The sequence below is a fragment of the Erpetoichthys calabaricus genome, chromosome 6 (genome assembly GCF_900747795.2).
Source record: "Erpetoichthys calabaricus chromosome 6, fErpCal1.3, whole genome shotgun sequence".
NCBI classification, from domain to species: Eukaryota; Metazoa; Chordata; class Cladistia; order Polypteriformes; family Polypteridae; genus Erpetoichthys; species Erpetoichthys calabaricus.
Window position 1 is genome coordinate 165787091 of NC_041399.2, and position 26586 is coordinate 165813676.

Consider the following 26586-nt stretch of genomic DNA (forward strand, 5'->3'; position numbering starts at 1 on the left):
GGCACATCAGTAACATGCAGCATAAATAATCAATCATCAGTAGATCACTGTGATGTATTCTTTAAAATGGTAAACACACTTACATCTGATTTTTGCTGTATTTACATACAATCCAAATTACAAGAAAGCCGTGACATCATGGAAAACGTTAATATATATATATATATATATATATATATATATTATATATATATATATATATATATATATATATATATATATATATATTGTGATGGACGACCGGCTACAGACTCCGGTCGCCACCCCCAGGCCGCTAGGAGGAGCCCTCCGGACAGCATGATGGTGCCCCGAGTTCCAGCAGGGCCTTAGGGACTTTGTAATTTATATACACAGCCCTGCTGGATACCTTGGGGACCACCGAGAGTCGCTGTAGGGGGGCTAGTGGGCTCTCGTGTGCCCTGTAACCCGGGAGTGCGTCAGCATCACGTGACCGGAAGGAACGACGTGCTCCCGGGGTGAAGAAGAGGACTGTTTACCCTGACCCGGAAGGAAATTGACTTGTGGGTTTTGCCAGGAACCACTTCCGGGTCAGGGGATATAAAAGGACTATGGGAAAGCCCAGACACTGAGCTGAGCTGGGAGGTAGGAGGGCGAAGTGTCTGGGAGTGGAGGATTGTATTGGTTTATTGTTAGTATTAGTGATTATATGAGAGTGGTATGGAGAGTGCTTTGTGCACCGTATAATTATAAAATAAAGAATATTTATACGTTCACCTGGTCATCAGAATGGTACCTGAGGGTTCAAGAGGTGGACAAAGCCTCGATCTGTTACAATATATATATATATATATATATATATATATATATATATATATATATATATATATAGATAATGAGAGAGAGAGAGAGGTTGGAAGCCGGCACTGATATAGTGCCTTGTCACACCCACCACAGGTCAAACAACCCTCAAATTAAGGCCCAAGTACAACAGGGGACACCACACCAGTTCGAATGGAGTAGAACAGTGTGAGGTTTTATACAGTGGCTGGAGTGACAATCCTGCTACCAACCGCTAAATTTTCCCTTGGAAAATTGTTGGAGGACCTGCTTGCAGGGCTGGATACAGGCTAACGTCCTACCCAGGATGGAGGAACAACAGGATAAGGGTTCTGCTCAAGGACCCAACAGAGTGGAATCACTTCTGGCATTTACGCGGTTTGAACTGAATTGCCAACACTCCACCTAAAATGTTAATAAAAACAAGTTGACTTGTATTCAAATAAAACCAGTATAATGACAAGGTATTTCATGCTTTCCTAATCAGCTGAATTGTTTTTTAAAAATGTATTCAAAATTCAACAAAGTTGGAACGGGGTAGTTTAGAACTAATAGTGATGTGACAAGTTGAAATAACAAATTAATGTTAAACAGACAATCATGTTATCCTCTTTAATAAAATCCTTGTGTGCGTCCATGTGTCCGTGTGTGTGTGTCTTCTGGTGAAGTGCGCATGCACGGGGTACGGTGCGATGCTTCAAAGGCTGCCTGACGCGTCACACAAGACAGACCTATAAAATATCGCGCGGCCAATCCAATCGAATTTCGGTAAATGAGGTAAGACCTAAATCATAACGCACGAAAAATCCAATCGGGTACTGAGACGCGGAGACCAGCTTCCCCAAAGAGGTGGGATTAGTGTTTGTTGTTCGCTCTGAGGATGTCAGATTTGCGATTAACAAACTTGGCTCAGTAAAGTGTAAAGTGTTTTCCTAAATATACGAATTTTCATGATATTACAATAGGATGACTTTTAAAAGTAGGTTTATTTTCGCACACATAAAATCCGTTGCTGGGGAGACGCTATACATACAATAATCAGCTGCACGCCAGCACAGATTAAAATACTTGCTGGAGAGACGTATTACTATGAGAGAAAATTAAAGGCACACAATACAGTGACACATATTACAGCCACATACAAGCCAGTATTACTGTAACAGAAAATAGACGGTCCTTTGCCATTTAATATAGACTGTTCCTACTAATGTTTATGCACTACTATTCCAGCGCCTGTTATTGTAACGGGCTTAATGTCTAGTAGCATATAAGAAGCCTCCAAAAAGGCCTATTCCTTCAAAAGCAAGGTTGGATTGAGACTCAACAATTTGTCAACAGCAAATAATCTAGTATTTTGAGAACAATCTTTCCCAAAGACAAATTAGATTTTGGGCATTTCATACTCTACAGTGCACAAAGTAATTAAAAGATTCAAGGAATCCAGACAAATCTCAGTGCACAAAGAGCAAGAGTGAAGGCCATTATTGAATATGCATAATTTCCGATCTGTCTGGTGTCACAAACTTAAAAACCGTAATGCGTCTGTAATGGATAAAACTGAATGGGCTTGGGAATACTTTGGTACCCTTTTGTCTGTCAACACCATTCCCTGCTGCATCTACAGATACAAGTTATGGCTTTGGTATGCAAAGCAGGAGCCATACGTCAACATTGTTCAGAAATGCAGATGACTTCCCTGAAATTGGTCTCATCTAAGACGGAAAGTAGAAAAATGGAATCATGACATGTCATTTCAAATAGTTTTTGGAAAAAAAAACAATCAGTCATGTTCACCAGACCAATAAGGAAAAGGACCATGAGAATGTTCAAGCAAATTATAGAAAACAACCATTCTAAATCTGTTAAGTAGTTCTCTTGTGAAAAGCAGACAGACATACAGCCATTTCATATATATAGAGATGTATAATGTTTAAATACCTTTAACAGTCAGTCAAAGTGCTACTTTATGTAGAATGTCCAAGAATTTGTATCTTTTTCTCCTGAATATGAGGGGTGTGCATGCATGTGTATATTTTTATTGGATTGCAATTGGATACAAAACAAAAGAACCGTTTTCTCATAAAGCATTTACCTCTTGTAAAATACAACACCCAGTGGACTTTATTGTACCTTTAAGTTTTATGTAATATTGTTGGGTAAAACAACTTATGATGTTACATACTTTGAATGGTGCTACATAAAATAAAGACTGACTGAAACATGCAGTAGCCTGAAAATTATGAACAACTCTTAATCAAAGTACTTTACTAACACACAAGCCATATACAATTTCCCATGAATGCCAAATACACATTCAAATATTCATCAATACATCCAATGTCACAACCTGCCTGTCCAATTCGGGGTTGTGGAGAACATTTAAAATAAACAGATTATATAATAAAATGTATTTGAAGCAATATCATTTTCATTGTATTACATTTTAGCAGTTTATAATACATACAGGTAATTCAAAATCCATCTATTATTTTAGGTGAGAGTTTTACTGGGTCAGTAAGTAAGTATGTCTGATACCTCTGTGTCATTCAGATACTACAGGTAAACCTTCACTAATCCACTTCCCTATAATCAGATTCCTTCGTTAATCCGGCATTAGTGTTGGACTGGTACTAAAAGTTTGACTCTGGTATCAGTACTAGCTTTCAGACATCAGTACTATTATGAAACCAGTTCCGAAGCAATTAGATCCACCACAAGGGTGCAGACACATCAAAGATATAAATAATTGGCTAGGCTGGGGGTGGTCCTTCATGAACTCCAAATTGTGTCGTATTTCATAATGCATCTTTCTTTATCGCCGTCTTTCTGGTGCACGGCATTGAAACAATAAATCGTCAAGAAGCTGCAATGACTTCAAAGCAATAAGAGGGAGGGGGGTCCCCCATGAAGTCACAAGTGTGTCAAAGCAATAAGGGGAGATTGGGCGTGGTTTTCAAAGCTTCATTTACAGTAGTTAGGTGGTAATACCATAATTGTTTTTACTGATGGTTTTACATAAAGAGTTAAGCAATTTTCATTCATTCAGACATCTTTGCAAGGGAAATAAGTAGAAAACTCAACGTTTTTACTCAGAACGTAGTTTATTAAGACATATTTGATTAATTCCAAAACTAAAAAACTGCAGTGGAGTAGATAAATGCATCACCAATACCTTCAAAACAGAAAGCCTGTAGGGCAGCTTGGAAATGGAGGTCCATGTCCCCTGGCCTGGACAATTCTTTGAAATTAGCAGATGCCTCTGCAATACATGACATATGCAGACATTATGCATGCTATGGACTTAGCTATTTTTAAGTATAGCACACTGCAGATCAGTTAAAGGCAGCATCACACTATGTGACTTTTCTAACAATTTCTCAAGCATGGCTTTCACGTATACAACCTGAAAAAATATCACAGAGAGTTGTAATCATATGCAACGCATGTCCATTACTGTCAATTTTTTAGTGTGACATCCCAAGTTACTCTGCCATAGAACTCTGTTTCTCAATACGATCAAATCAAACTGATCTGACTGTTTTCCAGAAAGCTGTTGTAGGGTTGGGCTCTTGTACTTGCGAGAGTCAGCAGCTAGTAAGTGCTCAGCTGGAAGTATAATGAATGTGTGCAAAGTCTACAAAAAGTAAAGAGCATTGGCGACTGCAAGGAAAGAAGGAAACAAAGGACAGACTTGTCAAATTTTGGAGTCTGCACAAATGCCCATTCAATATATTGTGTTTGTTGTACCGTGACAGAGTTTAAGAACAAAAATATGCAGATCACGATTGAGGCTTATACTAGTGTTCTCCATGTTGATTGGCTGCCAAAATGTTATGATACTTTCAAAGCACAACACAAGATTTAGAACAGTGTTGAAAAGTCATGACAGAATCATACCACCTTCTGAGATTCCTAGTCATATACTTTGATGCCCCAGAAGCAGTAATATTCAGAAGCTGCAGTTATGCAGTTGAGTCCAATAGTGTAATGCCAGCCAATAGAATGCCAATAAAATGTATTTATCACATCTGAAACACTTGTTTTGCATAATTTGTCCATAATATTTGCCAGCTGAAACTATTTAGCCCCATGACCCTCAATTGGATTTGTTTGGCACAAAAATGGATAGACAGAAGAAACTAATAAAACCATAGGAACATATTTAATCACATGGCACAGTGGACAGCACTCATGCCAAAAGATCTAGAGTCTGGGAATTAAGCCCAGTACCAAGGCATTGTTGATGTTCTTCTCATATCTGCATGGGTTTTTATATTGGTTTTCAAGTTTTCTTTCCACATTTCCAAACACATGTAGGTTAGGTTAACTAGAAATTATTAACTGGTCCTCTGTGTGTGATGGCTGGGTACCTTGTCCTTGCCCCCAGAACTGGCCAGATAGGTTCCCTAACACCCTTTATCTAATTATGTAGGTCTGAAAATGTTATATAATGTTATTTCATTCATCCTTCCATTTCTTGTAAAATATGTGTCAGGGCAGCCAAAGCCTATTCTAGCAGCATCACACACCAAAGCAGAAACAAATCCTGCATCATATGCCAATCAATTAAATGGCACACACACCAAGACTGTCTCATACTCTCTCATCTGGAAACTATAGGACACAGATACAAGCAGGTTGTACAAACTATACACAGACTAGCACTAACTACTGCACAACTGTACTACCCACCAGTTAATGCATAACACTACTATGGGGCAAAAACTATCCATCCATTATCCAACCCGCTGTATCCTAACTACAGGGTCACGGGGGACTGCTGGAGCCAATCCCAGCCAACACAGGGCGCAAGGCAGGAAACAAACCCCGGGCAGGGCGCCAGCCCACCGCAGGGGGCAAAAACTAGATTTTGCTAAACTTGTACGTATTACAAACTTAGTCAAAGAAACAACTTGATGATGCTGGTTGATATTATCAGTGACAAACAACATATTTAAAGAAAGACCACATTAAGGACAGCATGCCTTATAATGCAGACAATATTGCAATGCACAGTTTTGAATTGTAATAATATCTCAGAAATAATGTGGTCACTGTGCATTACTGCCTATTAACAGATACTGAGTGACACAGTGATTAGCAGCAGAGCCTTATGGTACAGAGAATGCACATTAACTTGTTCTCAGTTTATTACATTAGACACATAATAATTATGTAGTGTTTTTTCATTTGAGGATAATTTATATTAGATGTAGCTTTTAAGTGAAAAAACTATGGGACCAAGACTATAACAGTATTATAGAGCTCATTAGGGAAAACCTAGCACTAATTTTAATTGTGTGTACTTAAACAGGAGGTTAGCAGAAGGTAAAGAGAAGCAAAATGCAAGTGCAAAACTGTGCAGCATCATGACGTCTGCAGATGGCCTTGAGTTAGTGAGTAAGACTCTGGAGAAACTTTCTTGAGGAAGTGCTCTGAATGAAAAAGTGCAAGGGACAGCTAGAGAAGTAAAGAATTAATAGGCATTGTGTGCTAAGGTTGAGACCAGTTAAGAAAAGGGGGCCATTAGATCTGTTCCTCTTCTGAGCCAGCAGCTGAACAAATTAACAGGAACAGTGTATTTTGAAAGAGTGTTGCATTCTGGGAAGAATTTATGCAAATCGAAAGTGTTCTGAGAAAAATATGCAAATGTAAAGCAAAAGTTAAAGATATGATTGGATAATATTGGATAAGATAAGGATAAGCTTGAGCAGCACATGGCAAAAGAACATGAGTTTTTCTGAACAGTCAGCATGGGCTCAGATGAGGGAGGTCATGTTTTACTAACATGCTGGAATTCTATGAGGAAGCAACAAAAGAGTATGATCAAAGTGGGGCATATGATATTATTTATCTGGACTTTTCGAAAGCATTTAATAAGGTGCCATGTGAGAGGTTGGGCATCAGACTAAAAGAAGTGGGAGTTCAGGGTGATGTTTGCAGATAGGTGAAGAACTGGCTCAGACACGGGAACCGGAGGGTGATGGTGCAAGGAACCTCATCAGAAATGTTAAGAGTGGTGTTCCACAGGGGTCAGTGCTAGGGCCGATGCTATTTTTAATATAGATAAATGATTTAAATAGGAATATAAGTAACAAGCTGGTTAAATTTGCAGATAATATCAAGACAGGTGGATTAGCAGATATTCTACAATCCGTTATATCATTATAGTGGGACTTGAACAGAATACAGACTTGGACATATTTGTGGCAGATGAAATTTAATGTTAGCAAATATAAAGTATTATACACAGGAAGTAAAAATGTTAGGTTTGAATACACAGTGGGAGGTCTGAAAATCAAGGGTACACCTTATGAGAAGGATTTAGGAGTGGTAGTGGACTCTAGTCTATCAATGTCCAGACAGTGTTCAGAAGACATTAAGAAAGCAAACAGAATGTTAGTTTATATAGCACGTTTGTGGAGTACAAGTCCAAGGAGGTTATGCTCAAGCTTTATAATGTACTGGTGAGGCCTCATCTGGAGTACTGTGTGCAACTTTGGTCTCCAGGCTACAAAAAAGACATAGAAGCGCTAGAAAAGGTCCAGAGAAGAGTGACTAGGCTGATTCCAGGGTTACTGGGGCTGAATTATAAGGAAAGTTTAAAAGAGCCTTTTTAGGTGTAATGATGCAGAAGCTGAAGGATACATGCACCCATCTATCTATCTATCTATCTATCTATCTATCTATCTATCTATCTATCTATCTATCTATCTATCTATCTATCTATCTATCTATCTATCTATCTATCTATCTATCTATCTATCTATCTATCTATCTATCTATCTATCTATCTATCTATCTATCTATCTATCTATCTATCTATCTATCTATCTATCTATCTATCTATCTATCTGGTGCCTGCTAAGGTCATGAAGCTGAGGTAGCCAGACTCACCCATTACTGTCTGTGATAAGAATGAGTGGTGAATGAATGTCAAAGAGGTAAGTATTGTGGGGTGTATATGCATATCAAGACTAATAATTTAGGCATTTCCAATACTTTCGTGAACACTTTTATATGATAAAATACACAAGAAGACTGTGTTTGAATCCCAGGTCAGTCACTTTCTGTGTGGAGTTAGCACATTCTCTGTGCCTGTGTGATTTTTAATTAAGAAGTATTGATAAATGTACAGGGGAAGAAAAACATTTTCTGTAGATGCTAAAATCTTGACAAATTGGCAGTTACTCTGTTCAGACATTTTGAGGCTGACCAATTAAAAGAAACAGAACTAAAGAAACAGAACTAAAACCAAACATTTTTTTAAACATATTCATACCACAGGCACCAAGATGTTCAGATAGAATTAAATTGGTTGGCAAACACTAAAACTGAACAAAGTGAAAGTCAATTATTTAGTAACAACATGAACTCGCTTTGCGTAGTGCTGCTGCTACATAGGATCAGAATTCTGGGGTCAAATCCTTCCTTAGTAGCTGTTCATATTCAGTTTATTCTCCATGTAAGATACATTTTACACATCAGAAAAAGTCCCTGTTTACCTGAGTTCTGGTTTTGTTCTTGAGAGCATTTTTGGAAGTGGTATATCTAATAATACATATGTTTGGGACATTAACAGCATACAACTGGATGACATGAAATGTCATTTATGTGACACAAGTAATGGAAGATGTTTTTCACAAACATTTTCAATATTGTTTGCTGTTGCCCAGCATTGGTTATTTTAGACTGTTATGATATAAGAAGCTTTATTATCTCCTTTTTGCATGAAAACATGAGATTAAAACCTTTTTCGCAGCCATAACTACAATCTACATGGGGTAAGTAACATAAAATAAATATCATTTTTGGTGGATAATTCCTTTAAATTTTGTGTTTGTCTTGGTGTGTACATTAGCGTAACACACAATGGACCAGCACCACTTTCAGCATTGTTTTTTGTCTTATATCTAAAGTTACTGATTGACACTTTGGCCCATTGTGATTTACAGTTGGAATAACCAAGGAACAAAGCAAGAGCATTGGAATTTTAACAACTAGGAGGCGATCATTCAATCCAGTTTGGTGGTTTAGCTAATTGCTAAGCTGTGCCAATATCTCATCATAATACTTTTTAGAAGATGTCAAGGTTTCTGGGTCAACTTCATGATATGGTAGCTTGGCCAGATTTTCACAAGTACATGTATAAATACCATACAGTATATACTCATGTACAAGTCAGGTCTTGAAACCCGAAAAATCAATCATAAAATCAGACCCCGACTTATATGCCTGTTCAGAAATGCGACACTTAATTTTTTTTTTTACATCTTCTTGCCTCCTCCACTCTCGTGTCAGTTTCTCAGATGCATCAAATTTTGTTGTAGCAGCCACCCTGTACCAATTTCTTTCGCTACTTCAACGATGTTTAATTTAAAACCAGATTCAGATTTTCCTCTGATCGAACACTCCATCATAGGTAAGGGAATGCGGGATGCTCTTATGATAAAGATGTATGAGGGTCTGAGATACAAAAAACTCAAAATCAGTGCAAATGTTGCTTCGGAATAGTTCAGGTATTACCGTGTGGTCACGTAGGTGCAATAGAGAGAGTGAGAGAGAGAGAGAAAGAGGTTAAGAGCACACACTGATATAGCGCATTGCTGCACCCACATACAAAAAAAAGGCAGTGTGTTCCGTGATTACTCTCTTAGGTGGGCGTTAGCATATCATAATCTCTTGGACCAATAGCATGAGTCTTCCGCATTCGATTTATATGGCCGACATTATAAAGTACTAGAAATTATATGGTAAAATCAAGTCTCGACTTATCCGTGGGAGAACTTATCCGCGAGTATATACGGTAAGTGCACTTGATATAAATAAACTTCACCTTAATTTCCGCAGATCCTCAATTAAGTGACTGACTATTTAACTAACATAATCTTGCTGAATCAAATTTAGTACTAGTTGTATTAGTTTTATCACATGTTCAGAGTACAGTGAAATTTTTACTTGAATGCCTGACAAACATGCGCCACGTTGCCACTCTCCAGTGCCATCGTAAGAATTTACTAAAATACATATTGGTACCTTTGAGAATTTAGAAGATCTGGATTAGGTCCCTTTGCAACCTTTACTTACTAATGGGTTGCAATTTTCTTCATGGGACATCTTCAATCTGTCCCCAAATTGGTTGGTGCATGGCTTCTAGTGTTACTTTGTCTTTTTAAATTGGTAGAGCACAGTATATCTTAACATTGCACATAGTGCTCCAGAGGTGGTTTCTAAAGTGACATATACAGCCAGTGCATAACATCTGTTGATTTATATTTAACAGTTTTTTTTTACAATATATCCTAATGTTTTGTGCATTGCGTAGATGTTGAGAATGTTGGATTGATATAAACCACTTAATTATATCCAGAGGTTGCTTCTCATAAGTCTAACATATATTTATAACAAATGTTCCTTTTGTCTGAGTGTAGCGTTTTGCATTTTTCTACTTCAAGCTTCACTTTCCAAGTGTTTGCCCAATTCTGAAGATTTTTATGGTCATTTTGAGTTGCCTCATTTATTGCCTCTTCAGTATCTAATTTTAATCAATTTCTAAATATACTAGTTTGCCTCTGAGCATGATGGCACACTGTAGTACTGCTAAATTATTGAATTCCTGGCCCAGTCACTGTCTGTGTGGAGTCTGTACGTTACCCCTGACTCTGTGTGGATTTTCTGCTCTGAGCTTTAAAAGAGTGTTGTTCTGAGTTGTGTGTGTGTGAAGTTGTAGTGGACTGACTCTCCATCCAGGGTGTTTCCTACCTTACACTCAGTGTTTATGGGAAGTGTCCGCCCCCTGTCACTGTGCATTGGATAAGCGGATTTATATAATAAACTAATTAATTTACTTAATAATCTGCCTGTTTTTCCTCTTTCCTTTTTCTATACTGGTCACATTGAGTTCAACAAAACATCTTATCATTTATTAATGATCAAGGCCCTTAACCTGCAGTTGCTCCGTCCTGAGTATGATGTTAATCTGTATCCAGTCCTGCATGTAGGCCCTCCAACCTGCAGGGAAAAACCTGGGGGTTGGTTGCAGAATTGGCACTCCAGCCGCCATAAAAAACCTCCCACTGTTCCATTCCATCTGAACTAGTGGGGTGCTGAGGTGTCACTCGTTACATGGCTGCACTCGGGTCCTAATCTGGGTTCTTGAGTTGGTTTGTCATGTGGTGGGTGCAGCAATGCGCTGTATCAGTGCATTCTCCTAACCTCACCTCACCTTAAACATAATGTAAAATGAAACCAAAAAAACTCTTAAAACTGCATTTTGTGAAAATCTTACATAACACATGAGGAATATTAAAAAAGCTTTTACATCATTAAACTATTTAATATTTATAATGAAAAACACAAGCTCCCTTTTCAGATATCCTGATGTTTTTCTAGATTCAGCTGTCAAACGTCTTTCAGTTTCAGTGCTTTTAAAACCTGTTATCTTAACAACATGAACTTGCTAGCCTCAATATTTCTGTGGCTTTCATGACTAGGGCCTCGCATTAATTTATTTAGCATGCTGTTTATAAAATCTATCCCTACCATAAATCTGCAGGAGGCTTAGACTGGAGCACTAAATACTGCAGTTACTCTTAGCATATTCATCCAATTTATTCAAATACCTATAATCCTCTGTACAGTCATTATTTACAGCTGTCTAAATCTGAAAAGCTGTTTTGATACAAGGAAATGTACTATGGGCAAAGACTTTCCCAAACACCAGCAGACAACTACATGTTTGAGACAACAACAAAACATCAGTTTTTGTCGATTGCTTTATCCTTATAATTCCTACCAGTGCGGGGTAGAATTATACAAAAGTGATGGATTACTTTTCTTTTAAATGAAAGTTTTGATATAATGATCATGAATTTTCCACATACAAAATATAAAGTAATTAATTTTTTAAACAGCTCAAGCGCAGCACACTTTCTGATTTGGCTATTTAAGTACAGGGTTGTGGGGGATTGACTGGATGCAAATCACCTTAAAAGTTCACACACTCACACTGGGCCAATTTCAAAGTCAAAGCGAACTTTACTGTCATCTCAACCATATACAAGTATACAGATAGACGAAATTGTGAAGCTCAGGGTCCACAGTGTAACAACATGAAGTGCAAATGAAAAATTTAAATTAAATTAAAAATAGAATTAAAATTCAAATTTAAAATTCAAATTCAAACAAGACGACATTGTGCAAAGACAAAATTGATGCAATCTAGGTACATAAATATAGTCAATAAATATGTAATATAATAAATAAATAATAAATATTGATTGGCTCCAGCAGACCCCCGTGACCCTGTGTTCGGATTCAGCGGGTTGGATAATGGATGGATGGATAGATATTGATAATACAAAAATTATCAGTGTTTGATAATAGTTGTTTAAGACAGAATGTTTCAAAGAATGTCAAAGTGCAGTGTGCAAAATATTTAAAGGTCAGTATGAGATTTTCAGTTCTTTTCTACCTGCACACTCATCTTTAAAGGAAAGTGGCTTGCATGTATAAAAGTTCTGTTGTTAGAGGTGGTTGAGGCCGTGTGGAAGACCCCAGGGGGTAGCATGGTGTTGAGGAGTCTGACAGCTTGGGGGTAAAAACTATCCTGCAGCCTGGCAGATCTGGCTCTGATGCTGCAGTATCTTCTCTTGGATGGCAGAAGTGTGAAAAGTCCATGTGAGGGGTGTAAGGGGTCCTGCACAATCCTGAAGGCCTTACGCACACTGCATTTGTAAAATATGTCCTGTAGTGAAGGGAGAGGCACCCCAATAAAGTTCTCTGCTGTCTTCACTATCCTGTGCAGGTGCTTGCGGTCGGATATGTTGCAGTTGCCATACCAGACAGTGATGCAGCTGGTCAGAACACTGTCAATGGTGCCTCTGTAGAACATGACATTATTCAACTATATGTCATCAGACTGTGATGGAAAACCTGAGAACCTGGACACAATTCAGGAAATGCTAGCCACTGTGCCGACATTCTGTTCTGGCACAACTGAACAGTTCTGTTCACCAACTTAAACAAAAACTGAATGTGGAAACACTTTTTACCAACTACTTAAATTTGGACAGAAGGTGACTCAGCCCTCATTGCCTATCATACTAGTTGTTCATACATATTTTGTGTGCATTTGTCCACACTAAAGGTTGAAAAGACCACTTAAATTAAAATAAAACAAGTGGAACAAGGTAACGTCAAAGAAGGTCAGTTTCGGCATAACATACAGGCTCAAAACACCACTATATTTTATGTCTGTTTTTATAAGGTAAGAATCAATAAGGGTAAATAGCACTACTGCGTCACAGAATTTGGTCTCCTGTTTGATCTGATTCAGCAGCTGCTTCTTTATGTAATTTATGTGTCATCCACCCTTAACATTAGTTTTCTATGCACCCCTCCAAAAGCCCACAACATTACAAATCTGTTCTGATTTATCAACTCCAAACCTAAGGCATATTCATTCCTACTGTAAGGGGAGAAGTATATAAATGTGTTTGTCTTCATGGTCCCTGATTATGGCTAAGAAAACAGAAGCTACGTCATTCAAGTGACCCAAGTTTTCATGAATGAGAGAGACAGAGAGAGAGAGATGTCAGATCCTGCAGTTTGCAAACATCATGGAATTATTACCCCACTGCTTTTATTAACTCAAGACATCTTTAGCTCTGAGGTAAACAGCTGAAGGCAACCAAAGAGAAGAAAGAAAAAAATTAAATACACCACAAGAAGAGATCTAGATAAAAAATAGAAAATTTTAATCAGTGTTAACACTAATGTATAATAAGTAAATGTACTGTTTATAACAGTAGAAACAAAAAAATGATTTTTTTAAAAATAACTTTAAGTATTTAATTCAATGATTCACTTAATACTATTCCTGATAGGGGAGCATGATTACCAAAAAATTCAAAATTATTGACATAACATAAATGATTATGTCATTTTGATTATTAAATTCAATTAATAAAATAACAATGAAATACATATTTTGTGTTGGCAACTACACATACTTTATTCTGTTCAGTACAGTAGAAGATCCATTTAGCAGAGAACCTTCTAAAGAATTAGTGTGAAACTGTCAAATGCTAAATTAGTTATATGAATTAATGTTTAAAATGTTTTTATTTTTACAATACAGATAGAGCACACTTGTTAAAAGGTATTTTCCACTGTTTTGTAATACATTAAATACAATAAATTACTGATGAAATACTTTTTTTAAGTATAACACAAACATTCCTTTTTTTTTTCAAAACAAATATTACTTTTGGAAAATCTCTCATATGCCACCATTCTGCATTAAAAATGTAAAATGCTAAATTGGGGTTCTGCTGTATTAAGAAAACAAAAGTTGCTGGTGTATGTCAAATTAAAGCAGATAATGAAATCTTAAATGACAGTCATAATTCATATAAACACAACCCACATAGTTTTGTTGGACAGGTATGTAAAAGCATTAAATGTAGAAATACATAGCAACGCCAGAAAATTTGAAGATGATGACACACTGTTATGTACAGCTGTGTCCTATTTAGTAAAGTGCTATTAAAACAAACACAGCACCATCAAATCGAAAAAGAACATCACTATGTAAATACTTTTCATGTTCTCTGTATGGCTACATATGATTTGCACATTATTGGGCAATGGTTTGTTGCCTGCTGTGTACAAGATATGGCAATGCTACAACAGCATAACCACCATGGTATGCTCAGTGCTTACTTTTAGCATAATCACCATCTGATACTAAGTAATCACTATGTAGACTATGGCCAAAGCACTAAAGCCTGGTTTACTCATTGAGAGCAATGGCATTCCTTCCTGTGACGCTGTTGGTCCTTGGGCAGTTGCGTCTCCACTGCTGAGAAAAATTTGCTGTTTCAACCATAAATCAGTTGCAGTTACATAAAGTACCACTTATATTAGATCACTTCAATTTTTGTCCAACATTTGGGATAAAGTAAAGACAACACAACTTAGAAAAGATTATCACAGAATCAGATGATATATTTCTTAGTGTGGTTGTTGGATCATTTTTTAAAACCTTTGTTGCACACAGTTTTAATTGGAGCCTTTGAGTCTTTTGATAAATACAATGCAATGACTACTATTATCAGATTTTTCTTTCGATATCCTGATGGATATGGAAATGTTTTTGTAACAAGCTCTAGGTCCAGACCCAGTGTCGGCAGACTATCTGAGGGGGTGAGAAGACCTAAAGCAGCACATGAGCAGCAGGTAAGGGAGATGCTAGGGTGGGGTGGACACAATACTTAGAAGAGCACTTCAATCAGACTTCTGGCTGGCTTCTTCTGGCTGTTGAAGGCCATCATCTTGGAGGTGTCGCCATCGGTGACTTTCAGATTTGACCCTGGACCTTACACTGGTTGGTTCACAAAGAGCTGGAGGAATAGCTGGGTAGTGTGCATGAATGGACAAAGGGATAAGCAGATGAGAGAATGTTGTGACGCCACTGAAGATCTGAGCAATGGCCAGAAACAGCACTGAAGACGCTAACAGTTCTTTTAAGAACCGCTCATCAGCAACAGGCATTAAAAAGTTAATTCTATTCTTCCATCTCTTGTGGTTGTTGCCTAAACATATACTGGATATCTGTGTTGTGTCCTAACGTTACCAGAACTATATGCAGTTTACTTAGCTTTCCTTCACGTACTAGACTATATGTGTACATTTTAGATGGTTGTATAAATGTTTGATAGCAGTGTTGCAACAGTTTGCATTTTTGATCAACATCATCATTATTGAAACAAAATAATATTAAATTATGGACAGTTTTCCTTATTTTGCTAGTAAAACATCTAAAAAGTGTCAGGTGATTTAGGTTCCACATTACTTATAGCATACTTCTCATTTTTTTCTGGAGACACATGCAAACAAAAGAGAAAGAAATCCATACTTTTTATAAAAGACGTTATTGGGGAACAGACTCCTTAAAATGAGTTCAACATGGTCGCCTGAAACTAGTCATATGATCCGATATCTGGCATTATAACACTTATTTTCTGTTTAGATCAACCTGTAACTGGGAAGGCTCAATCTCTGACAGAAAATGAGTGCTAAATGCAACACAGTAATCACCTCTTTTCATGATTAGTATATCACAGCAATTGTAATTGTAATCACAATTAATGTGCAGTTATCTGAATGTGTAACTATAATTCTAGATTTTTCTTTTATCAATTTAATGATTCTGTCACAGAGCTTTTTTGTAACGGAATTTGCACCATGGTTATTGTTCTAAATTTTAGTCCGCTTTATTTGTAAAGGTTTTCCTTCATTATTCAAGTAATTTTTAAGCGGATTGGTGAGATTAACCAACCACATATGATTGTGGCTGTGTGAAAGAGTGTGTCCTGTAATGGACTAGAGTCTCATAACCCCATTATGTGCATGATGCTGCCAGGTAGACTGAGGGCCCTATGACCCATAACTGGGTCTGCGCAATATTATCATTTTTTGATATGATCTCTTCAGGATGATAAAACCTTCAGACTGATGATATTTTTTGAATTGTCTTGTGTTTATTTATGTAAACTGTAATCTTTAGGACAACTACAGGTACTTTATTTATTTTCTTGGGCTGGAATGTGGTAAAATTAATCCATTTCACTAAAATGTTTGACAAAATCAATCATGCTATTCAAGGTATCACAATGAAAATTGGATTTTCACAACAAAATTCTTGAAAAGGAAGTGTGACAAGATTTCAACAAAATCGCAAGCCAATTGTTTAATTAGAACGACAGACGGACATAATACAATGCATCCACAGTAGGTGCTTTTATGTGCAAATGAACGTAAAAAAAAATAGTCAAAAGACTTTACAAACCAAATTATACCAAAGCATCAGCTCTCTCAATGAATATCATAAAAGAGGTTAAGTGAACTGCCAAAAGTAACACACATTTGGGAGAAATAGCAAGCTTACCTGGGAACAGTAACAGAGAATAAAAAAATACATTGCTTATATTTTAGATTACAGTTTATTCTAGATAGATAGCAGGTTTGCTTGCAACATATTTAAATGCCTTGACAGAATTAATGTTTAAAATGGTAAAATGAGAAAAACTGAACAGGTAGGGTGCTTTCCCTGCTTGCTTACCACCCTGAAAGCACTTTGCACTCATTACTTTAAGGAACAAATAAAAATGTGAGTAGACTATCATGTAAATAAGAAAAGAATTTCTAGCATTATTTTATAGTATACTGTACTGAAACATTTGCTTTTACCTATCTATCCACTGTATGTGCCAGGAAGGACAGGCATCCTAGCTGGGATAAAGGAAGGTCTCAAACCTGGCCAGTAGGTCATAATGGAAGGACCAGGCGAACAGGCTTACAAGGAGCAGGTTATTCCTCCACACAAGGTGGCAGTGTTCCTCAAGGCTGAACCTGATTAGGACATCCACAGATTGGCATGGAAATTGGAGTCCAGAAACACAGCCCTGTTAGGGTCTTTGGGGACTGCCAGAGAGTGCTGCAAGGGGAGGACTGCCCTGGTTTACATATGACCTGGTAGTGCTCCAGATGACTTGAGCAGAAGACCAGAAGCAGTTCCTGGGTCAACTTTAAAAGAAAGTTCACAGCCTCACTTTAATTAAGTCAGAGTATGGCGGCAGTGGGCAATGCTCTTTTGGAGGAAGAAAGAGGATTGTGAATGGTGTAGTTGTGCTGATGTTCTTATGAAAGGGTGATTTTGTCAAATAAAAACCTTGAACCTGGAATTGTGCTGGATATTGCTGCATCTGTGGTTTGGGTACTCAGTGGTACCCCCTGGTGGTTACACCACCCATTTTTTGAAACTGATTTTTCCAGTACAGGTTCTCAGGTTATAAGGTGGTAGTATTATGTATTGCTCTGTGCTTATATAAACTGTGTGTATGTAGCATTTAAGCATTTCCTATGCTAAAAATATAACATATCTTGGGAGTTATTTAATATAGTTAATAATGCCCAAAGTCCTTTTCCAAACATTAATGTATAAGTAACATTAAGAATAAATCCAGGACTATGCCATTGAATTGTCAAAGTTTAAAAAAAAATGAATGTTAGACCTAATAAATGTTTACACTTTGTTTGATGGTAAACACCATCCAAATTGTGATGCAAAAACTGGAAGACATCAAAACCAAGTGATCAACATTACCCAGACATCAAAATTAAAGGGATAAAATCAATATAAAGGGATAAAATCAATACCAAGGGCAGTCTTAGATTTAATGTCTCTGCCAGGTGTTCTTAAAATATGTTATATTGGTCAGACGTGCAAGCAAGAATTTCATTGTACTCTGCACATGTGACAATGAATTTGAACACTGAATTTTTGACAAAAAGCAGCTTTTTTTTTTAAAGAACTGTTAGTAAATTAGATGCAACACGTTCTTGAATATAATACATCCAACATGACATCATATCCCAATAAATGATGCAAACAACACACTGGTGTCCCTGTGGCTAGGATTCACCGAAGAAAAGAGTGAATGTCTGATGATGTCCTTAGCCCATAACTCCTATGGTGCTAAACAAAAACAAACAAAATATTCTAAAATAAATTAATTAAGTAAATGAAGAATGAGAAAAAGAAGCACAAGACGGAACTCAAACACCACTACATACTGACATTTATCATCTTACAAATCAATTTCCTTTGTGGAACTAAAGCAAATACAAAATCAAGTTTACTCTCTTGCCATAATGTCATTATCTATGCTATGAAATGCTTTGGGCATTACATGCTTAAGACTGAAAGAGATGGGAAACTTTGATTTTTCTTTTTAAGAATTACACCAGGGATTGGAAAGCACAGGCTGAACATCTATTACTAGAGGAGTTAAACTAAACTAAAACACCAAAACTAATATGCTAACCAGGAAGGACAGTCTTTAATGTCAGAGATAGTAGCCAGAGATCCTAAACTAAACAGATTTTCTTTACACTAACTAATCTGCTGCAATGTGTTTTCAATTGGATCCAACATAAGGATTATTATTGCTCTGTGCCACCATCTTATATAGGCATGTGAGTGGCAACAACATTGTCACAGCCATACAAGAACACCACAAAATTGCTGAAGAAAACATCCGGAAAGGGCTCTATGTGAGGGAAATTTTCAGTATTGCATTTGTGAGGGTATTTTCTATGCAACGGAGACACCACTTCTAGACGGTTCACCATAGAGGTGATCAGATTGTATGACATTTAACTATTTTTATTTTTAACTGTAGTATTTATATGTAAGATGTTCCTATTCAATAAGACTTTTAATCTTTCTGGATATATTGGCACCTCTTTATCTGTATAAAATACTGGGTGTATGATGGCCTTTACTATTCTCTTTGTGTTGATTGGTATAAATTGTGAGTTATACAGATTATCCTAGTTTTCATAAGTTTAAGCTTTTACATGTTTCTTCAGTCTTGCCATAATAAATTGAGTTGGATGTACATTGGTAGTGATCTCAGCTGTTATTTAAAGGAACATTTTCCAACACTCTATAATGATGTTACCGTGATAATATTAAAAACAATAAATAAAACACATTAATAAACATTTCAAAAATATAGAAAACAGTTTCCAGGAAGCTATAATATGGATTTGTGACAATATGAAATGACCTATTGAGAAGAGCAAAAATAGACTGGACATGTAGGACTCACCAACGAACACAAAACTTCTACTTTTGTTTTCTTGTTATGTTCACAGTAGCCTATCCAGCACCGACATTGCAAAGTGGCAGGGTATGGACCAGGTGATCCAATATCAGATGGCTCTTGGTTGTCAGCATTTCTGAGCTTTTGAGGCCTGCTGTGTGGGTTGTACCACTCAACTTACTTGGCCTCATAATCATGCCCCATTCCTTTCCATGGATGATGGTGGAAAGTTTTCTTATTCTATACTAGAAAACACATGAGCTACGGTCTTCCCAAGATCAAGGTTCTAGCCCCAGTAGTTTGCAAGTAGCAGCAGGTTGTTGTACCGCACGTGCTTGACATACAGAGGATGCCACAGTTTTTATTATTCTTCTTAATTCTCCTATAACGTAATCAGCTTCAGTAATTTGCTTCAAACTTAGCAGGTGTTGCTGCTCTTCTGCTTCTTTCTGTCATGGCACATTTTCGATCAGTTTGCCAATGCAGTTTGCAGTAAAAAAGATGAAAACTGTGCTAAGTTTGCGGAGGTTGCTGCTAGTCACATTTTTTGCTTTGCTAGCATGTATCATGCCATAATCTATTGATTAAGATTATGTTTAAATAAACAAAATAAAAAATAGACTATTCTACCTTTTAATATGCATAACAGGAACTAAATTTGATGCGTCAGGGTATCTCAATAAATTAAAGACCAGCATTTTGCTTGAAAGTTGGCTTTATGTTAACATTCAGTGCCAAGTAGTAAATCCTCATGATGTGAAATCTGATAAACCCCTCATCATTTACAATCAAGGGGCAAGCAATGATGAACCCATGTTCCAACCTACCAGTAACCTAGACACTGCAGAGGCACTGACTTTGATGAATGACATTGTCAATCCTTTATTCAGTAAGAGCCTTACGAAAAGAAAAAAATGTCAGTCTCTGTAACTGACATGAGGCTAATTGAAGCTCTGTACATGATAGACCTTCAGACCATTTTGCAATGTTGCATTTGTTCGCTGACATCTTTTTAGCTTAAAGAAAAATACCATCCCCTGGTTTGCCAAAAGCATCCACTGGTTTATTGTCCTAGGCACAGATGAGTATAAAAAATATGCAAGATTGAAAATGGTGAAAACAAACATATAAATTTGGAAAGGAATTAAAGTGCAGTACATTGTGCTCTATGACAGCGATTCTCACGTTCAGTTCAGGAGGAGAGATGGCTGTAGAATTTTGTTCTGGCTCGATTCCCAATCAGTGAGTTTTTCCTTCTTTTAATGGATCAAGTTGAATTAGGTAGCTTCATTTATACTTTTATTTTTAAGTTTAAGAAGGTATGGCAAGATTCACATATTTAAGAAGTTGAGAAAGATGTATATTTTTGGCGAAGCTGTGAATGCTGAAAGATTTCTTTTGTCACTTTCTTCTTTTTATTTCACTTTCTTCTGTCACATTTTCTTCCTTTTTATATGCCAACAGTGACAAGTAGACACAGGTGCAAATGACAAATAATGCGAAAGGCGGGGCTTCTTGGCAGATGTGTGTGCCTGTGTGCTCATTGGTGCATAATGGCTTAAACACCTAAAACCTTTAATAAGAATGCCAAAAACACAAGAAAGGGAAATGAATTATTTACTGCGTGCTACCAAACTGCTTGATAAATTCCTATACCAATTTAATAAGCCCACTTTGCCTGGATTGACAAAAAAGAAAGAAACTATTAAAAAACACCATGGTTATTGTTTACCGAAGACAGGAGTCCAGTTGACTGTAATGAAAACCTTCTGTCTCTGACGTCCTCTATGATTAAACTCGGGAACCTCTGCATTTAGAGCTGTAATGCTGTAAGAAACCTCAAAGATGCCACATTTTTACTTCTTCAAATATGGTCTGCCTCTGTGGATGAGCTAGAGACTCCAGACATAAGGTAATGCAAAAAAGCAGTTGTGTAATGTATTTCCAAATAAGTAAAGCCAAAATATGGAAGCCAGTGTCATGCATTTGTGCCTTGAGGTCAACTTTCTGGCCCTGGCAAGCACGGCAAAAAATGAAATCTATGCAAGTGAAAAGTATTTATATCGTGACATTAAATTTTGTTTTTGTTACTTTAAGAATTACTGACTTATCAAAAGATTTGAAATATGACTTTTTTAGCTTACTTTAAGAAATCTTGACAAGTAAATTTTGCTTACCCCATTGGCAGGTACTGTATTTTTGCTAAATAAAAGCAAAACATCTCCCATTTAAAGTTTTTTGTGTGTAGTTTTTATATATGCTTTTTTTTTTTGAGGTAAGCAGTACTACCCCACGACAAGAGGGGGCGTTGTCGCTAAGACTGTCTTCTATACCTTCTGCAGTTCAGACAGGCAGCCCCAGGACGATGTGTAACACCCACTTTCAACTCTGAAAATGCTTCTCCCATTTCAGTCAAAACACAATGAAAACAGGCTGCCCTGAAGGATGGTGGCTCATTCTGAGACCAAACAGCTTGAATTGATTAATGATTTGGGCTGCTGTTTTGACTATTTGAAAACACTGAAGTGCTGGAACATTCTTTCTGTTTTATTTCTAGTTTTAGCAACACTCTCAATTAAATGGTTTAGCCTGGCTCGTGCCCCAACTATTTCTAGTAGTTCTCTCTCTGTCGGTATAAAAGTCACACCATCAACAATCAAATAAGCTAGCATAGATTTTTTTCTGGCACTTATGACAATAAAAAAAACAAAAAAAAAACAGGGTGTATGGTCTTCAGTAATATTTCCCATAAACAGAACAACCAAGTTAGTTAAATTAAAACTAACAGTCAACTTGAGTAAGGCTTTACATTTTTATTTAAGCATACCCTATATGACTCCATCAAAAATTTATGATGGAATGAGTTGGTAGAAAGAACTTAATCTCACACAATGTAAGGACTAGCAAACTGCCTTACAAATGAAATGAAGTAGTCACTGAGATTAAAAAAACACTTTTCAAACTATTTTTGTATTTAAAAAAAAACAAACATTTTTTTTTGTCGCAGCCTTATGTTAAACTAATTTAAATTCATGTTTTCCCTCAAAAAGCAACACTCAATACCCTATAATGACACTGCAAACACAGGATTTTAGAAAGTTTTACAAATTTATTGCACATAAAAATTTTAAATATCAACACTGACATACCGTATATACTCGCATTTAAGTTCTCCCACGAAGAATTCGTGGCTTGATTTTACCGTGAATTTCTGGTATTTTCTAATGTGTGGTGTAGCGGGTCCACAGCTCATGTCAAAAAGGCCACTTTTTAAAATAAATAACCACCGCACTCACGACTTAGCGAGGGGGAATGGTGTGTGTGGCCGAGCGGTTCCCGGGGAATTCGTGATACGGGCGGTTCTCACTTAAGTGCACAGGTGACGAGTCGTCCGCATCCGTAATTGTTCCCGGGAGCTGCTGATTGCCACAGCTGATCCACGTCCCCGTGATAAATAGAAGCGCGAGGCGGCTAGCAGGGAGGATGAAGAAAGAAAGGTGAGAAGACGGACGGAGGTTAAGGTTGCAGGAGAAGGAGGCAGGAAGTAGGCAGAGAATAGTCGGTGCGAGAGAGAGAGAGACAGAGAGAGAGATAGTGAGCGCAGGCTCAGAGGCAGCTGGACAGTGAGCCCTAGCGGAGTGTTTGACCGACACCTAGGGCAGTCGATTGTGTTTGCTCTCACTGAGCATTTTGTGTGGAGCGGGAGTGACCAGAAGAAGGAAGACAGCAGAGGCTTGGGAGGTGGATTCCCCAGCGTGAGCGTCTTGGCCGTTGGGGGAATCCAAGTCTCGGTCTGGAGAGTGCTGAACCGAAGCCAGGGATCGGGAAGCCTCCAGACCAGAAGGTGAAATGAAGGTCAGCTGCAGGTACGGTGACTCCCCTGGTGCACAGCCTGGATGGGAGAAGCAGGGGAGTCACCAGTAGAAAGGCACCGGGCTGATTTTAAAAGGACAGCTTCCAGCTGTTGTTTTAACCTCATTTTTAAAGTTTTTTTTTTTTAACCTCCACTAATTCACTCATTTTACTGGATTATTTATTTAAAGATTTTTGAGACACTGCACTTATTCATTTGAACACTGTTTTGTTTGCTGGTTTTAATAAAAGCACTTAGAACTTTTGCACCATCCCCTTGCTTCATTGTTCTGCCTCACTGCCTAACTCATCGGTGACATTACCGACGGTGTTGGGTTCAAGAGCTTCCAGAAGCTGAATGGGAGCATGAAGTAGAACCCGCATCGTCACATAATGTTGGTCGTATAAATCAAATGTGGAAAACACATGCTATTGGTCCAAGAGATTATAATATGCTAACGTCCACCTGAGAGAGTAACCACAGAGTACACAGCCTTTTTTTTTCTATGTATTGTGCCTACGTGACCACACAGTAATACCCAACTATTCTGAAGCAACGTTTGCACTGTTTTCTGTTTTTTGTATCTCACACCCACATACACCTTTTTCATAAAAGTATCCCTTATCTACAATAGAGCATTCAATCAGAAGAAAATATGAAGTTGGTTTTAAATTAAAAGTGGTGAAAGAAGTTGGTAATTATGCTCCTGCAACAAAATTCGCTGTGTCTGAGAAACTGATGCGAGATTGGAGGAAGCATTTTTGAATGACCATATAAGTCGTGGTCTGATTTTATGATCGATTTTTTGGGTTTCAAGACCCAACTTATACGCGAGTTTATACAATGAGTATTCAGAACCTTTGCTATGGCAATCGAAATTTTCTTTGGTGCATTCCATTCTGTTGAACATTCTTGAGATGTTTGTGCACCTTGTCTAGAGTCCATCTGTGGTAAATTCACTTGATTTTACATAGAAAAGACACACACCTGCCTATATTAGAACCAATGTTTGAAAATATGCATCAGAATAAAAACCAAGCTATGAGGTCAAAGAAATTACCTGAAGAGCCTAGAGAAAGGATTGCGTCAAGACCTGGGGAAGGCTACAAAAAATTCCTGCAGCACTGAAAGTTTCCAAGAGACAACAGTTGCCCCCAAAATTCTTAAACAGAAGAACAACCGTGACCCTTCCTAGAGCTGGCCACCCAGCCAAACTGAGCAATCTGGCTGCCACATAAAAAGACAATGACACCCGTCATAAGGTGTTAGAGAGATTTGACTAGCTCAAAGAAAAGATTAGTACTCATAGAGAGAAAAAAGAAAATTAGATAGGGAAACAATCACTGGCTTTTACCTGTGCTTCATTTTATGGCTTTCATTCTGTTATTGTCCTAGTAATGAGCTGTAATATTAGTAAGGATTTTTGTGTACAGCTTCCGTTTAACATTCCCAAACATTCTACTGCCTATTCCTAAACAAAAAGACCTGCTTGCTAAAATGCTTTTTCCCAGAACCCCCTATTGTAAATATATTATTAGTAATATTAAATCAAACATGTTACAATGAGCAGAGAAAGTTTTTAGTAGGCAGAAGCTTCTTAAAGATGGACAGAGTGAAATATTCATCTAAAGAAGAGAAGAAGAAGAAAAAAAGAAGCTGCAGCTGCCTTCTTGAAGACAATGTCAAAATTTCTCTATCGTGTGTCTTGTGAGAAGTTTTTAGAGTTCTGCAGGCAGTGTGCAGACTATGAAGGGAAGGTGCTTTGAAAAGTAAACGGTCTGCAACACCAAGATCTACTCAGATGCTGAATGGCAGTCTGACTGGCAACATATTAACAGCTCGGAAAGTGTGACTTAAATGGGTAAATACCTTAGACACAAAGCTATAGGCAAAATTTAACACCAGGACTAATACAGAAGTACTTCAAACATGAAAACAGAGTTCCCTGTACTTTAATGGAGATAAAAAAACAAACCTGTAGTTATAGGAAAAATGACAACTGCATTATCTATATTACAAAAACATCATAAGATGTTAAGGGAACACTGCAGTAAAGAGTCTTTAAGGACTTTCTGTAGTACATCTACAAGACAGTTATTGATCTGTAACACAAAGCCTACGTTAAGCTCTTGCTACATTGCATTAAATGATTAACAGATGCATTATGGCCTACGTTCTAAAAAATAACAAGCAGGTGATCACTGACCCTTGTGTTTCGTCATTGATATCTGTGTTGCATTGCTTGTAGTCCATGCACTACTTGATCTCACAAAACATCACGTCATAAGAACATTCTACCATTAGAACATAGAAATAATATAGATCTTCATTTGGAAAGGTGAGTGGATTTTTTTAGGGAGAAGCAATTAATGGATGAACAAAACCATATAGCAGCCTTACACTATAACAGCTTAAAGTAACAGAAGTATGAATATTATTACACCTATAGTACATACATCCACTTCTGATAAAGTGTAAAAAAAAATTACAAATTCTAATAAAATAAGTGGGCGGCACGGTGGCGCGGTGGGTAGCGCTGCTGCCTCGCAGTTGGGAGACCTGGGTTCGCTTCCCGGGTCCTCCCTGCGTGGAGTTTGCATGTTCTCCCCGTGTCTGCGTGGGTTTCCTCCGGGCGCTCTGGTTTCCTCCCACAGTCCAAAGACATGCAGGTTAGGTGGATTGGCGATTCTAAATTGGCCCTAGTGTGTGCTTGGTGTGTGGGTGTGTTTGTATGTGTCCTGCGGTGGGTTGGCACCCTGCCCGGGATTGGTTCCTGCCTTGTGCCCTGTGTTGGCTGGGATTGGCTCCAGCAGACCCCCGTGACCCTGTGTTCGGATTCAGCGGGTTGGAAAATGGATGGATGGATGAATAAAATAAGTACAAATTAGAATGAATGGCAAAAGATGTGTATATTTAGTCCAAACAGCCCAGGTGTGTTTATAGCCTGCAGCTGCGAATTTGTTTCAGGCAACAAGAATCAATCCAAAAATAAGCAGAATCCAAAAAACAGCTGTTCAAAACATTTAGAAATATTTTCCATAACTAAATGAACACCAGAATGTAACATTTAGGACAACTGTAGCCCTAATAAACACATTAAAAAATTGCCAAGAATCTCTCATCCAGCCCATTATAACTTATGAGTACCATTCATACTATGTCTAAAATTACATTGACCAATTTGGCACTGTGTGGCGGTATGATGGTGCAGGTTGTCTCCACACTATCTTCTGGGAGCCTCTTGAACCTGCTACTGCCGAT

At 37.6% G+C, this 26586-nt stretch overlaps 1 protein-coding gene across 1 annotated transcript in view; it reads right to left on the reverse strand.

Annotated features, from left to right (window-relative positions):
- The window catches only part of adarb2 (adenosine deaminase RNA specific B2 (inactive)), an 833327-nt gene that overhangs the window by 268371 nt on the left and 538370 nt on the right, over positions 1-26586 (reverse strand). The gene's annotated exons all lie outside the window — the stretch shown is intronic.